Genomic DNA, 16,269 nt, shown 5'->3' with positions numbered 1-16,269 from the left:
GTAGTGTCCAAAGTTCTGGTAAACCGGCAAGCACTGCGGCCCACCAGCTGTGTCCCATGTCCTTCTATGCACATGTGGCCTGTGACGTTGATGACTGATAGGGCCACAGTCAGAGTGGCAGCCGTTCGTTTCAGCAGGTAGGAGAAGGTGGGTCTGGTTGGATTGTTGAACACCTGCATTTCAATTCGTTCTTTAGCAGGGATGTCCATGTGGATGGAGTCGTTGGAGGTCTGCGGGCAGAAGTGTGTCTTTGTTTTGTTTCGCCGGACCCCGTGGGAGAAATGCGTTATGGTTTGGCTGGAGGTGGCATTGTCCTTATAGCTTTCTTGCAGGAGGATCAGCCAAGCAAGGCAGGAGCCATGAACCGAGAAGGGTGAGGGGATGAATGGTATTGAGTGTCCAGTGGCGTGGGGTAGCAACCCACAGATCCAACAGTTGGTGGCATTGGTGGCAAGATTGTGCTGGTGAAGGAGCTGTACGAAAGAGTTATTCCAAAACTCCTTTCGCCTCTCTCTGAGTTGGGGAGAGAGCGAAATCAGATAATGTTCCTTCGCGGTGGTAGGCTGAGCAGTGGTCAGGAATGTTTCGTGAGCAGGTGCATTTTCTTCCACAATCCAGAGTGTGGTCATGAGGAGGAAGCAAAAAAGGATTGCGATGAAGAGTGCAGTTGTCTTTGAGCTGTGGAGTCTGTCTGTTCTTGGGTTTCTGTAGTGGGTATTTCCTGTTGTCTCCATCATCTTCTTATTTGGCGCTTCCATCATCTTCTTATCTGGCGCTTCCATCATCTTCATTTTCAAGGTGCTCGGTAGTGGGCAGAACCACAGACTTAGTTTAGCTTCTCTCCAGGTAACCCTTGGTTGTTTTGGGTCACCGTTCTGAGATTTCAACTTAGTTCGTGGTCTACTTAGCCGAAGCTCCCTCCTTTCGACGCAGGAAATACCCTTCTCTGGATGGCACAGTGGGATCAGAGAATTTTGAAATTTCAAGTGCTTCGGTATCAGGATAGCAGGTTAGCGATGGTCGGTCTTTGTTCAGGAGCTCTTCCTGGTTGTCGATGTTTTCCGTCGTGGCCAGGGTCGAGGAGACCTTCTTACAATGGTGTGCATGCAGCCAGTGCCGTTTCCCCTCCACACGAAGAGCCGTCCGGGTGGTGATTAACACTTGCCAGGGGCCCGTCCACCGGGGTTCCAAACTTTTCGCCCGCTGAAAGTTTCGGATCAGCACGAAATCCCCGGGTTGGATGGCGTGACCCGGACCCCTGGAAGCATCGGGGATGGCCTGCTGCACCTGCTGATGAATGACAGACAGAGTTTCAGTCAACTTATACAGATAATCAGACATTAGGACGTCCGGGACGTCATGAATGGAAGTAGGCTTTGGTGCAGACCAGATACTCATGGGTCGGCCGAAAACAACTTCATAGGGTGTTAAGTGATGTCTGGTGGGGGTGGAGCGCATTGATAGCAATGCCAATGGGAGGGCGTCTGGCCATTTCAGACCCGTGGTAGCTACTATCTTGGCCAGTTTAAGCTTTAGAGTGGCATTGTGTCGCTCAACTAGTCCCGCAGACTGGGGGTGGAAGACTGCGTGAAATTTTTGCTTGATGCCCAACCCCTTTAAGATGAACTGGATGACTTCGGCTATGAAGTGGGGGCCATTATCGCTCCATAAAATACGACAAAGGCCGTAACGGGGGAAAAACTCCTTTAACAGTACCTTCGTGGTGGCCATAGCAGTGTTGTCACGGGTTGGGTATGCTTCCACCCATTTGCTAAAGGCGCACACCACGACAAGTACATATTTCAGGCCTTGGCACCTATCTAGTTGGATGTAGTCCATTTGCAGGACCTCACATGGGTGGTTTGGGACCCCGAATCCTCCCCGGGGCACTACGGTTCCTTTCCCGGGGTTGTGTTGCAGGCATATCAAGCATTGTTGGACCAGACGTTTGGCGGAATCTGTGATTTTATCATTGTGCCAAACCCTGGAGACAAGTTCAATCATGGGGGCTGATCCTATGTGGGCAGGGGAGTGTGCCATAGCCAGTATGGGAATCAAGTATGAATCAGGTAGCAACCACTTGTTTGTGTCTCTTGTCCGCCAGCAGCCTTCATCGTCTTTCAATCCCACCCGTGTCCATTCAGTCAACTCGTGTTGTGTGCTAGCCGTTTGAATGTCCCTAATAGTGTCTCTAGCGTCAGTCCATTTTTCTGCTTGTGACCTGGTCACGTACATATGTGTTGTCGTCCTATTTTCAGCTGTCGTTCGGGCAGTGATGTCGGCTAGCGCATTTCCCTGCCCAATGATGTCTGTCACCTTTTTGTGTGCCTGGCATTTGACGACTGCAAGCTTGTTGGGGAGAAGGACGGCCTCGATCAAGGCGGAGACTAGATCCCCGTGCAAAATGGGGGTGCCGTGTGAGGTCAAGAATCCCCTTTCCCTCCAAAGGAGTCCAAAATGGTGAACCACCCCAAAGGCATACTGGCTGTCGGTGTAAACGTTCGCTGTAGTTCCTGTTGCCAGGATGCAGGCTCGGGTCAGGGCAATCAGTTCCGCTGCCTGGGCAGATCGTTGCGTGATACGGGCTGTCTCAACTACAGTTCGGGCCGTGGTGACTGCATAGGCAACGGAAGTGGTGCCATCGGGGAGTTTGATGCAAGAACCGTCCACCCACAGCTCTCCGTCAGGATCAGGGAAAGCCGTGTCTCTAAGGTCAACCCTACTTCTAGTCTGCTCGTCCGTGAGAGTCACGCAGTCATGTACAGGGTGCACGTTGGGATCGTTTTCTGGCAAGGGTAACAGAGTTGCCGGGTTCAGTGTGGTGCATCTTTTCAGGGCGATATGGGGAGCAAGCAAAGTCAGTTCGTATCCAGTCAGTCGTGCACTTGTCAGATGTTGCGTCTTGGTTTGGTTCAGGAGGGTGTCGACTGCATGGGGTACCAGTACCGTGAGGGAATTCGAGAGTACGATCCCCTCACTCTGTCGGATAGAGATTGCAGCAGCAGCTACAGCTCGAAGGCAGGCAGGCAAGGCTCTGGCTACAGGGTCAAGAGTGGCAGAGAAGTAAGCGCACGGTCGTTGCTTTGGGCCAATGGCCTGGGTCAGGACAGATAAAGCGCACCCCTCCCTTTCGTGAGTGTAAAGGGAGAAGGGCTTTTTGTAGTCAGGGGTACCTAGGACAGGGGCTGAACAAAGGGCATCTCGTAGTTACGTGAAGGAGGTTTGACACTCAGGGGTCCAAGGGAGTGGGAAGGGGACGTCTTTACCTAGCAGAGAAAGCAGTGGCTTCACGACGAGGCTAAAGTTTGGTAACCACTGTCGGCAGAAGGAGGTGAGGCCTAATAGGGAGCGTACCTGCTTCTGGGTCTTAGGGACAGGAGTATCGAGAATGGTTTGGATTCGATCAGGAGTGAGTTTCCTTCCGTCTTTGGACAAAAGGTGGCCTAGGTAAGTGACCTGGGGTTGGCAGAATTGCAACTTCTTCTTGGAGACCTTGTGGCCATTTTCCGCAAGGAAGTGCAGGAGTTGAATGGTGGCTGTGACTGCTAATGGAGTGGTGTCGGCTGCTAAGAGGATGTCATCGACATATTGCACTAACACCACTCCGTCGGGTAACTGGACTTGATCTAGTTGTCTCTTGAGGGCCTGGCTGTAGATGCTAGGGCTTTCTGTGTAGCCCTGGGGTGCTCGGCAGAACCTATATGAGCGTTTTTTTTAGGGTGAAGCCGAAGAGGTATCGGCTGTCTGGGTGGATGGGGATGGAAAAGAATGCGTTTTTGAGGTCAATGACAGTGAAGGTGGTGGCAGTAGAAGGGATCAAAGTCAGGATGGTGGTGATGTCCGAGACCACAGGGTACTGGGGTACCACTACTTTGTTGATCTCTCGAAGGTCAATGATAAAACGGTATGCTTTCTCATCTCCCTCTCCCTGTTTCTTGATGATGGGCAAGATAGGGCTGTTGCAAACGTTGCTAACTACTTCCTCTACCACTCCTGCGTCTATCAGTGACTGGATAATCTTAGCTAATGCCTTCTCGCCCTCGGGCGATATCCGATATTGTGGAAGTTTTGGGAGAGTTGCGTCTGGTCGGACAGTAATGTGCACTGGGTCAATCAGCATGCGCCCTACGTCCGAATCCGCCTTGGCCCACAGATACGGAGGCAGAGTGTCAAGTAGGGATGTGTCAGCGTCGGAGATGGAAAACATGCGTCGGGGAGGGCAATGTCTACGTAGGACAGGGTTGTCGTAAAGGAAAACTCGAACTCCGTCTTGAGAACATCTGATCGTCGCTCGGAAGTGTTTCAATAGGTCAAGTCCCATAATGGCGTCAGGGCTATTGGAGGAAAGCAAAAACGTGGTGTCAGTGGTGTTGTTTTCAAAGTCAAAGAGGATCGGGGCAGACAAAGGGTTAGTGGAGGGCGTTCCATCGAAACCTGTCGATGTTATAAGTGAATCAAACTGAAAGATGCAGGACTTGCACAGCGGTAATTCAGTAATTATAATCAACAATAAACTTTATAGCGTGCGAGCAGGGTTGGGCGCTGTCTGTACCTCCCAGCGAAACTGAAAACTAATGCAAAGCTCCTCCCAATGGAAGGAGACACCCTGTTGCACAGCTCTGTAATTCAGACTGAAAAGTCTTTCTGATTAATCATCAAAGTTAATTTTCATCTTGGGGTTCCAAAAAGTATTTAATTGTTCATCAAAGTTTCCGTAACATGTGAGTTACTGATTGTACATCCAACATTAACATCATCAGATATAATTCCTTCCCCAATGCATTTCGGGCTAATATGTAAGCCCTTCCTCAGGGGACAACTCTACAAAAAAAGGAACAAATCAACATGTCATTGTGTGTGCCTAAGACAAATAATCTACACACATTATCACATATCTGTGTCTGTGTCTGTGACCGGCATTTCAAATCAATCAAAAAGGTGCCCAAATGTTCTGGTGAAAGATAACACTCATGCGTGTGTTATTTGTTTAAAAGTATAATCCTTAGTCGTCCGAAACAAAAGCTGGTGTTTTAGTAAAGATCCATCGGGCCAATGAACGTAAATGTATGTTGAAACCACCTTATACCCCGATCACCGAACCGTGAGTTTAAAAAGGATATACAAAGTTGAACATGCATTAACGTGAGCGGCATACTCACGGACAGTTTCAACAAGCTGTGACGCTGTCTCTGTAACAGAACAGCGGGTGTTAATCAAGAAACCTCCGTTTCTTTTGTGCAACTAATGACGTGGTCTCATGCCAGAGTACTTACTCGGTGATGCAGTTGAAAGCGCGCATAGCCGTCAATGTGTCGGGAACCCCGGCGGTGTTCTCACTGGGTGTAGTTTTTACCGGCTCGTGCATGCATGTGAAAAGTGAAAGCGGACTAACAAAACCAAGTTCAAACAAAAAACGCGGCGGCCATATTAGGTGAGGCGTTCCAAGTGTAAGTGAAAAATAAGTATGAAAGAAAACATGGTCACATAAGATAAAATTCAGGTACCCTCATTAGAAACACAATGCATGTGCATGAACATGGCTGGTTACAAATAACAAAAAAACTCCATTCGATCATTCAGACCGTGTGGCTGCATCGATGCCATATAGCGAATCCAAAAGTTCTCTCTTTTTAGCAATGTCTGTTTGTTGTTATGCGTGGGGGTGATTTGTTCCAGTATGACAAATTTGAGTTGAGCTACAGAATGTTTCTGTTCAACGAAATGTGCTGCAACAGTAGATTTCAAGTTTCCTGTTCTTATATTACTTTTATGCTCAAGTAAACGGGTCCTGATCTTCCTCTCCGTATGTCCAATGTAACACTTGCCACATGGGCACTTAAGCATGTAAATTAAATTGGCTGAGTTGCAGGTGGCATTCACTTTTAATTTCACAGGATAACCCTTCATAGGGTGACTGATGGTGTTCCCTGGAATGCAATTGTTGCAATTGCTGCAATTGTAACAAGGACGTAAGCCTTTGAATGTGGTTGATTCACCCTCTTTGATAGATTTCTTCAGAATTTCCTTCAGATTGCGACCCCTGGTGTATGCAAACATAGGTGGTTGATCGAAGATGCCTCTGAAATCAGGTTCAAAATTCAACAATGCCCAGTGTTTACGAATGATGTTCTTGTAGCAGTTACTCAAAATGCTGTATTTGGAGACCACCACCATCCTGGTGTTCACCGGTTTGACAGTCGGTTGTAGCAAATCTTCTCTTTTCATGTCTCCAACTCGTCTGACTGCTAAATTTAAGGTTTGTTGAGGATAACCACGATTTTTGAATCTTTCCACCATATTGGTGACTTCCTGTTGGCAAGTGTTTTCCGAAGATACTATTCTTTTCACTCGCATCAGTTGCGATAAAGGTAGATTGCGCTTTAGCCCGGGTCTGTGAAAAATCTGGTGATGCAAAAGTGAGTTCCTATCTGTGGGCTTCCGAAATATCGTGGTGTTCCAGTTTCTGTTGTCGCATTGTATCTCCACATCCAAGAAGTGTATGCACGCTCTGTCCATGTTCCAAGTGAATTGTATTCGCTGGTTAATACCATTCCATGTGTTGAGAAATTCTGTTAACTCCAACTCTGTTCCTTTCCAAAGGATAAAAATGTCATCGATAAATCTCAAGAAGATTTTCCCATGTCTCAGCCAGGTGTTATGGTTGAGAATGTGTGTTTCTTCAAACGCTTTCATCACGATATTCGCATAGGACGGCGCGGCACAATTTCCCATGGCGGTCCCGTTCAGTTGATGAAACCATTGGTTGAACACTGTAAAGTAGCTATGGAAGAGTGTGAAGATCATTAATTCCATGATCAATATTTTCATGTCTGGATCCAGATCAGAATTTGCCAGTTCTTGTTCAATGGCCGTGATGCCCATGTCGTGCGGTATTGATGTGTAGAGTGAACAGACGTCCACTGTACACATGAGTAAATCTTCATCTTGGGACGTTTTTATCACTTCTTCCAATTTCACAAGGAAATCTGTTGTGTCCCTTATGTGTGACCTGGTGTTCAATACGAACGGTTGCAAATATCTGTCCAAGAATTTGCCGATGTGTTCATGTATGGATCCCTTGGTGGACACTATCGGTCTAAACGGTGGTCTAGTTGGATGCTTGTGCATCTTGGGCAACATATACAACGTCGGTGGTTTTGGGTTCTCCGGTGTGAGGTAACGTCGTGTCCGATCATTGATGGTTCCTTGGTCAAATGCTTTGTTAATGATATCAAGTAATGTCATCAAGAATTCGTTGGTTGGATCGGCATTCAATGAGGCATAAGTGTTATGATCGCTCGTGTGAATCAATACTTCCTCTTGATAAAATTTGGCGTCCATGATGACTAACGCGCCACCTTTATCAGCTGTCTGACATACTATGTTGGGATTGTTCGCAATTTTTCGTAACGTGTTTTTTTCCGTTTTCGTCAAATTTTCACGTTTTGCTTTGGTTTGAAAAGGCAGTTTCAATAGGTCATTTTTCACCATGCTTTCGAATACATCAATGATTTTGTGACTAACAGGAGCCATAAATGTACTGCGTGGTCGAAGCCCTCTTAACATGTCATCATCAGTGTCTGCTACGGTGACTATGTTTTCAAAATAATGTCGAAGTCTGATGTTTCTAACCAGTTTGAACGTGCTCACTTCAAGTTCTAACGTGTTGGTTTGTGTTGTTGGTACAAAAGTTTGTCCCTTCTGTAATACTCGTAATTCTTCCTGTGATAGTTCTGTGGAAGAAATATTTATCACCAAATTGTCAACGGTATTCATCTCCGGCGGTAAGGTTTCTTGGCTTTTGGCAATTCTTTTGCCACCTCTGCGGGTTTTTCCCCTCCTGGATCTGTGATTTGATTTGGACCCTCCTCTAAAAAATGAACCGTGGATGTAGAGGTGCCTGGTTGTTGCTCAGTGGGTGTCACCTCAGCTGAAGCCCTCGTTGTCTTGGTTGATCTGTTATCTCCATCTGAGGAAGAAGTCTCATTCTCCGAATAGGGATTATACGCTCGGTTGGGGCGTCGGCGGGCGTACACTTCTGCCCAAGTGTACACCTCGCCGAGCTTGTAATCGATGGTGTCCCTTTTATATTTACGTAGTTTCCGTTCCTGAGTTTCCCGTGTGTGTTTATCTATTTGGGTATTCACGTCTTCCAACAACGTTGCCAATTCAGTGGGGTCCATGGCCTCGTCCAGTTCCGCCCTGATGGTTTTGATGTCTTTGGTCAATTCTTCCAATGATTTGGATAGTTCCTCCACTATCAAAAGTATTAAATCTAACGAACATTTATTGAGGATAGCGAACCATCTCTCAACAAATTTCGCATTATTTTTGCACAAGAGAGGTTTTAGGGGAACCCGTAGGCCCCTAGGGATCCGCTGGGCGCGATGGTACCGCACCAACGTTGATGCATGTAGTTTCTGATTGCATTCCTTTTTTAGCAAGTAGAGTAATTGTTTTAAATTACTTTCAGGGCTGCGAGTGCTAGCAGCTGCTATGACTTCCTCCTGGATCATGTCATAGATTTTATCTGCATCCCCCGCCGTGAAGGCGAAGGTGTCTGCTTTTAAATCCGTCATGCTGGTTATGCTTTCGTAATTCATGTTTAAACCAAGTGGCGTGCTAAATCCTTAGGCACACACAATGACATGTTGATTTGTTCCTTTTTTTGTAGAGTTGTCCCCTGAGGAAGGGCTTACATATTAGCCCGAAATGCATTGGGGAAGGAATTATATCTGATGATGTTAATGTTGGATGTACAATCAGTAACTCACATGTTACGGAAACTTTGATGAACAATTAAATACTTTTTGGAACCCCAAGATGAAAATTAACTTTGATGATTAATCAGAAAGACTTTTCAGTCTGAATTACAGAGCTGTGCAACAGGGTGTCTCCTTCCATTGGGAGGAGCTTTGCATTAGATGTTATAAGTGAGCCAGACAAGGGTGCCCCTGGAATCAGTCGTTTAGATAACGCACTACGTGTTGCGCCAGTGTCTACCAGAAATGGAGACTTGGTACCCAGGACCTTAGCAGTAACGTAAGGGCCTTGCTGGTCAACATAGAGCTCGACTGGATCCCTCCCTTGCCCTTGGCAGTCCTATGCAAAGTTGTGGGTGTCGTCATAGTCAGATTGCTGGTATTGGTTCTGCCTGGGTCGATCAAATGTATTTGGTCTACCTGATCTGTCGTTAATCGTGTCATTTGGGGGCCCTCGCTGTTGTCCCTTATTTCTCGGCCCATTTGCTATGTCCTTGGGGTCTTTGTTTCTGATCATGTCCAGAAGAACTGGGCACTGGGATTTCCAATGGCCAGTCCCTTTACAGAAAGCACACTGATCCTCTCTAATGTCTGTACGTCCATTGTGGGGAGTCGAAGTGCGGTCCTGGGGCTTAGGGGCGTTCGTCTGATAGTTTCCCCGGTATTGGTCTCGTCCTATAGTCACCCCTTGCAGCTGGGCTATCATCACCCTCTCTTTCAAGTCCTTCTTCTTTCTCTCTGTTGCCCTATCGTTTTCATTTTTCTGATGTTCATAATATTGGGCCATCTGGAGGATAGCCGTAGGATTGGAGGCTGCCTAACTACTCTCGCTAGCCTGTAGTTTCTGGGAGACCTCGGATGACAGACCCTTAACATAATTCTGGACAAATAGATGGTGTCCGGTTGCAGTGGTCATGTCCTGGCCGCTGTAATCGGAGAACACTGTTTCGAACCGAGAGAAGTATTCCGATACATCCTCCTGGGGTTTCTGGCGGCAGGCCGTTACTATCGACCAGTCCACTTTCTTTTCTGGAATCAGGGTTTTTAATTTCTGCACGATTTTATCTGGGAGGTCTAAAATGGATTTCAAAGGCTTTTGTCCCGGTCCTCGTTGTTTATCAATTTCCTCGAATTGTGTCCAGGTATGTCCGAGCAGCTCATGGTGGTCAACTTTCCGGATTTGCTTCCACACATCAGCTGGTAGACATAACCCGAAAAACAAGTCAATGTCAGCCAGGGTCATAATCGTTGAACCTAGGGCTGTACCCAATTCAGAATAGAAGGCAGTGGGGTTTTTACGTAGGTCGGGTAGAGATTTTCGGAATGTCAGAATCTCTTGTCGGTCCCATGGCTGGTAGACCCAGTTGTACACTACTCTTCCTTTTGCATCTTGGTGGTTTGCATCATCGTGAGTCCCTGCACCTCGTGGAGGCACCCAGTAAGGGGCAGCCTCTCGTATTGGCATCATGGCGTTAGGTTGCTCAGTTTGTGGTTCGGTCGCCACGGATGTCGTGGGTTTAGTTCCCGATTCTCGTTCAGTGAGGTGGCGGAAAACCTCAAGCGTACGCGTAAGGAGGTCCGTCACATCACACTCGCCCTCATCCCCGATATCGACCTTCCGGTACAGAGTCGCTAGGCTCTCGGGACCTTGGTTTCGATATCGGTCCTCGTATGCGTTCAAGACATGGTAACACAGTCGTACAGTAAAGTGTCGTCTGTGACTGCCTGTGTATGATTTAAACATATCCGTGATGTACTCTTCACCTTCCTTCCTTTCTACCAGTGTTCTTACTATCTTGTCGATCCCCGCTCGCTCATCTTTGCTTAGTCTGTTTATTCTTGCGGAGCCGGTCCCTCGGGTCTCAGGGTCGCCCAACGTTGCCGTTTGCGGAGTATTTGGTACAGGGGGTTCGGCCGACGCAGAGACCATGGGGGCCGATGCTGTGGCACTACCCTTATTTGCACCTGGGGGTGGTGGGTGTTGTGTTAAGGGTTGGGAAGGGGCATATGGAGGGGGCATGTAGATGGTCGGAGGGCCTAACAGCAGATCATCGCTCGCTCGTTTTTGTCTCGCGGATAAATCAGGGTAGAGCATGGAGGGCGTTCTAACCGGGCACTGGCTTGATGTTTCCATTTCTAGTTTCTGTTTGGCTTTCTCTCTTTCCTTTATCTCTCCTTCTAGTTTCTGAGCAGCTAGGTGGGCTGCTTTTCGCAGCTCTTTTTCCAACCTACTCTCAATTTTCCTTTTACGTTGTTCAGTTTCTTTGCGCCACATGCCAAAACTATCAAGCATAGCGGGCGTTGTCTTGTTTTTACCTAGGGCTGTTTCTAGCGCGTTTATTTTGTCATCATCAAAGGATCCTATCAGTGGCCACTGACTTTCTCCATTCTTTGTCGTATATTTATGCCACAGTTTGTTATAGGCTATAGCGATCAATCCATGCTTCATGAACATGTCCTTATTAGGGGTGCCTTCCGGTGGAGCCGGATGGTTCATCTCTAATAAGCGGTCCGGGCTAAACAGGCTACCGATCAGTGGGGAGAAGACAGACATGACGGCTCGCAACGAGGGACAAAAAGTCAGCACTGCCTATCTTATCACTGGGTGCAAAGACTAGACAGAATATTTCTATTCTACGTTGTTTGCAAGCAGTGAATACCTCATGAACCAATAAAAATAAAAAAACAATTCAGTGGGGAGAATACGCAGGCTCGCAAAAGGTCTGCGTTACCTACCCTTTCACTATCTGTAAAAAGGGTGGGGAGAGGGGCTCCTTCCTGTTTGCAGACAGAGAATCTCCAGAAAAACAGTCTGTGAACAATAGTTCAGTTTCAAGTAATTAATCAGTGGGGGAGAAAGATAGACACAACAGTTGTATTACCTATCCTCCACCGTTTGCAAAGGGAGAGCCTGTTTTTTCTCCGTTTGCAGACAGAGGATCTCCAAATAAATTAACAAAGAGTAATACTAGTATTTTCTAGACAATTCAAATGACCATTTCGGAATTCGTCGTGTTTACACGACCTTACCCGGACCGCATGGACAGTTTCTCGTCTTCCGAATCCAGCGCCCGATCGTCCTCTTTTCCTCGTATTCCTCGCGGCACTCCTGATGGTTCCCAGTCAGGACCGTAGATCACTCGAGAGAGGTCTGTTCGGAACCAGTGAAGTTCGGATGATCGGCTGTCAGACGAGGGTCTATCGGACAGGCGCGCTCCCGATCGTTGCAGTCGTTCACTCTGTCGTCAGGACCTCTCCCACTGGATCCACGAGTCACTGATGGGCCCCACGTTTGGGACGCCAATTGTTAAAGGTCAGGCTACCAGCCGAATTAACAGAACCTTAAGTATTGCCCGGCGGTGTCGCCTCTTAAACCCACAAGTTATTAACCAATGAAGAGGCAGGCGCTGGAGACTGGAAGGCAGGAAACAGGGGGTTTTATTCTCTCCGGAGGAGAACACACCAGTTCGGACAGCAAGTATCGTCACGAGGTGCTCTACCCGCATCTCGGAGGCCTGGCCTCTTATACACAGGTTTATTGCTTTATTACATACAACACATTCTTGGTAATGCTTTGATGTACGGAAAGGATATCCTCCGAATCTCCCCTTCAGGCCCGTTCCCACACACAGTTACAGTTGAAGTCCCCACCCCGGTCACAACAGGTGATGATTATCGCGCAGCGGGACATTCCGCCGATTCACGGAATGTGGGGGTTTGATCGGATCTCATAGGGTGGGGGCTTTGATCAACTCGAGGGTCCTTTAATGAGGGAAGCTTCCTACTGTACGGGGGGGGGGGCAATAAACAGTATCCGCAGAGCTTAGGTGGTGGCCTGGGAACGGGGAAGACAAACGGGCACACAGGAAAAAGGGGTTTGCATCAAAGGGCCTGAGACCATGAAAGGAATGAAGGGAAGTGTCGCGCTGGGAACAGGATGGGGTTCCGAGGCAGAGCCGCGCAGAAGAGGGGTTTATGACCCAAGACATGTGAGAGTAGAGGGGGGGGTTGTCAGCGCGCGGGGGTTTCCTGCGAGGTCGGGAGAGAGAGAGATGCTGGCTATCGGCGAGGGGCAGGGAGGCCATGGTGTACAAAATGGCTGCCGCTTACACGCACGAATGGGCCCAAGGAGAGCAAGATGGTGCCGATAATGTTGACATTTTCAGTCTAACTTTTAACACCTCCAGTGCTATTCTGGTGGCTAAGTTTCTTCTGACCATCTTGAAAATGTTCATGTATTTAGTTCATGGGTGTCATTGCCATGGAAGGGCTCAACTACTCGGAGGAACAGTGCCCCCACTCGGGTTTCTCCTTACATTGACATACTTTCAAAATTGTCCGTTTTTTCTTTCTTTTTTATTGGAAGTTGACATCATGTCTTGTTGGTGCACTTTTGTTATCTTCTCTGTTACTTAAATTGAAAAAACATTGTTGATTTTTAACTAAAACACATTATATATGCTCTCTAAGTAATGGTTTTGAGAATCCTTGTTTTTACACTAGGGGTGTAATCTCCACACTCCACTTGTCGCGATCTAGTGGGGCACTGGAAGGTGACCCCTGTTGGGTATGTTTTGGTAATTTTGGGGAATAAGGTTGATTATTAGTTATCTAGACAGATCACATCTTTTTTATAAGCCATTGCACCCCCTCCCTCTAATCCTGTCTGGATTCTTAGATCTGTGTTAAATATGTTTGTTTGGTTGAGCATAGGGAGGGATGGAATTGTGGCTTTAAGCAGGAGTCCTACGGCATTGCTAGTTTTTGTCATAAGTGCTTCACCCAGTGGCTAAGGGTCTGGTTGATGTGCAGCCCCTTCCAGTAGTTATTGTCCTGGCTGGGGGCACCCTCTTTTGATACTACCTTCAGTTGCACTTGTTATGCCCTGTTTGGTTTAGTGCTGCTATGGATGAGTGGACATGTGAGAAGATAGGCCGTATTGCAGTTGGTGTTGCTAATGTTTGACACATGCCATGATCACATTTTGGTGCATGTGCACCTCCTTGTTCCCGGCATGTGGTGTGTAACATGGCATGGCCCACCCTGGTGGCTTTCAGATATATAACTTTGGCTGATCTTGAACTCACCTTGGTATCTGGAACTTGTTTTTGGCCTAACTTTGGGTGGTTGATCTTAGTTTTGGGCACATTCTTGAGTCTCACGTCATACAGGGGAAAGAGTCAGACGCTGCTCAGTGGCCCCCTTTTTCCCCAACTATGCCACCTTGTGGGGTTGGAAGTCAGCACCAGCTTTTTTCCAAGGCTGGTGTCTGCATGGTAGGAGCACCGTTAGTCACTGTGCTTGGACTGGAGGTGAGAGTGCCCAATGCCCTCTGTTCGTCTGCAGCTGGAGTGGATATTTGGACACCCGGGCACCCTACTCTTCCTCGGACCACACCCCACTTCCTATCAGTGAATTTGTGGGCCTGGTGCCCCTTAGTTTGCAGCTGGGGTCTCTATGGTCCTGAGTTGCCTAATAAACTGGTGCATTTCTTCTATTGGAAGGTTGTGTCAGGGTGACTGGACTTTTGGAAACCAACAAAATGGAACGATTCACAAAAAGCATAGTAGAAGGCTAGTTAAGCTAGCATTTGCCCTGTAACTTCAAAAAACATAACTATACCTGCAACCCATGACTGTGCCCAAAGAATTGCAAACCCTGCTTGGTGGCAATGAAAAACTTGTACTGCCTCAGCAAATTCTGGAAGCCTGGTCACCCTGGAGAAGTGTGGCTCAAGTGGTTGGAGCGGCAGACCCTGATGCAGAGGTCTGGCCCGGACCAGCGTTCAATTCCCCGCCTCGGCGGGTGTTGGGCTCAAAATTTCCCCGGACATGACAATTCTCGCCTCGGTGCCTATTCCAATCATAGGGTCCCACTCTGCAACTCTGGGCAATAGCTTGCTTAATCTCCATGACGGCCACTTGCAGCGGGATGCCTGGCTTTCACCTTGGGGATGCCCAGTAATGGGTTATCTCACAGCGGAATACCAGGATGGGTTCCCAAAGCAAGTGCTTAGAAACCGGTCGGTGATACAGTGCTATATAAATTAACTACATTTACATTTATAACTCTCCAACTGGAGGCTTGGACTTGTCATCATGCTGAGGCCTCGTAACTTATTGATCATCCCAGGTGCAGAAGAGAACATGGTTTCCGACATCGAAGATGACTTATTTTAATTGAAAGGGAGTCCTTTATTTGATTCGGAGACTTCAAAATTTTGGGGGTGATGTTGGAACTAACTGCTATGAAGGAAACAGTGGATCAGGATGTGGTGTCTGAAAATGGATACCTTTTGACTTTGAGGTTGGACCGCGTCCCTTTTGACTTTGGCCGCGGGACCTGGATGTCTTATATTAAACAATTCTCTCGTCAGACTGCCCTGCCCCTGGGGTTTGGTGAGATAACCCCACCCTGGGGGATCAGCAGCTGAGTGGGGCCCCCTTAGATCTCCCACTTGATGACAAACTTGGTGAGGTCCTCCAATCAACATAGCTCTCAGCCACGCTTAATTTCTGGACACAAGTAACATATTTTAACACCCATTAGTCCTTTTTTGACCTGGTACTATTTGGGGGAAAGAAGGTAAATGGGTGCTTGTTGTTGACCACTGGATGTTAAGGCAATTCCTACTTGTGTTGAGGGTTTATTTTACTGTGCATTTTGGCTCTGTGATTGTGTGACGGCACTACCTCCCTACACTCTCACCCCTCCCTGAGGCTGTTGTGGCCCTGGTCCCTGTTGCGTGGGGTTCCCTGTTTGTGGATGCTGCTGCCACTTGCTCACCCAATTGATCAATCCCTGCTGCAGCTGTGTGGTGCCCGGATGACCTCCCTGTGACTGGATGTAGAGTACATTCTGATTCCCCTGATGTTTGCTGCTGAGGAGGGACATTTGTGGGGTTTTGTGGTAGCTGGCCATGGGTCATTGATCTCTGCTGCTTTTGCTTCTTGTGGTATGCCTTTAACTGGTATCTTTCTGCCTAAGTAACCCAGCCGATAGCAATAGAGGCACTCCATAGGGTCTGCTTGTCGCCAACAACCCTTGCCTCTACTGCCATAGCCTGTTTGAAACGCTCTGGAGTTTTGTGGTGGAGAACCCATTGAGGCTGGTTCCATCTGCATGGTTGTGTCCATCGCTGCCCCCTCGAGGGCAGTCATTTTCAACTTGTGTTGCACCAGTTTTGCAGTGTCTCTTTGGGCTTACTCCTGCTTTTCTCTACCTTTTTCTTGCTTCTTTTTGTGGTATTGGAAAATATGAGCTTGTATCTCCTGCTAGGGTTGGTATCTAGACCAACTACGCTGTCAAGCCCACTCTGTATCTCGGTGGGTAACCCCTTTTTTAGAATACTGTACAAAAATATGCCTTGTAGGCCCATGTCAGTCCACAACTGTCCTGTTTCCTGGTCCTTTTATTCCCTCATTCTATGCAGGAGCTCACTAATGCCTTCCTCTGTCTTCATGGTCTCTGCCATTTGCCCTCCTATATCTGGGCTCTCAGGCAATAA

This window comes from Lissotriton helveticus, chromosome 4_1 (genome assembly GCF_964261635.1).
Source record: "Lissotriton helveticus chromosome 4_1, aLisHel1.1, whole genome shotgun sequence".
NCBI classification, from domain to species: domain Eukaryota; kingdom Metazoa; phylum Chordata; class Amphibia; order Caudata; family Salamandridae; genus Lissotriton; species Lissotriton helveticus.
The sequence above is the reverse complement of the archived record's forward strand: the minus strand, read 5'-3'. Positions refer to the sequence as shown.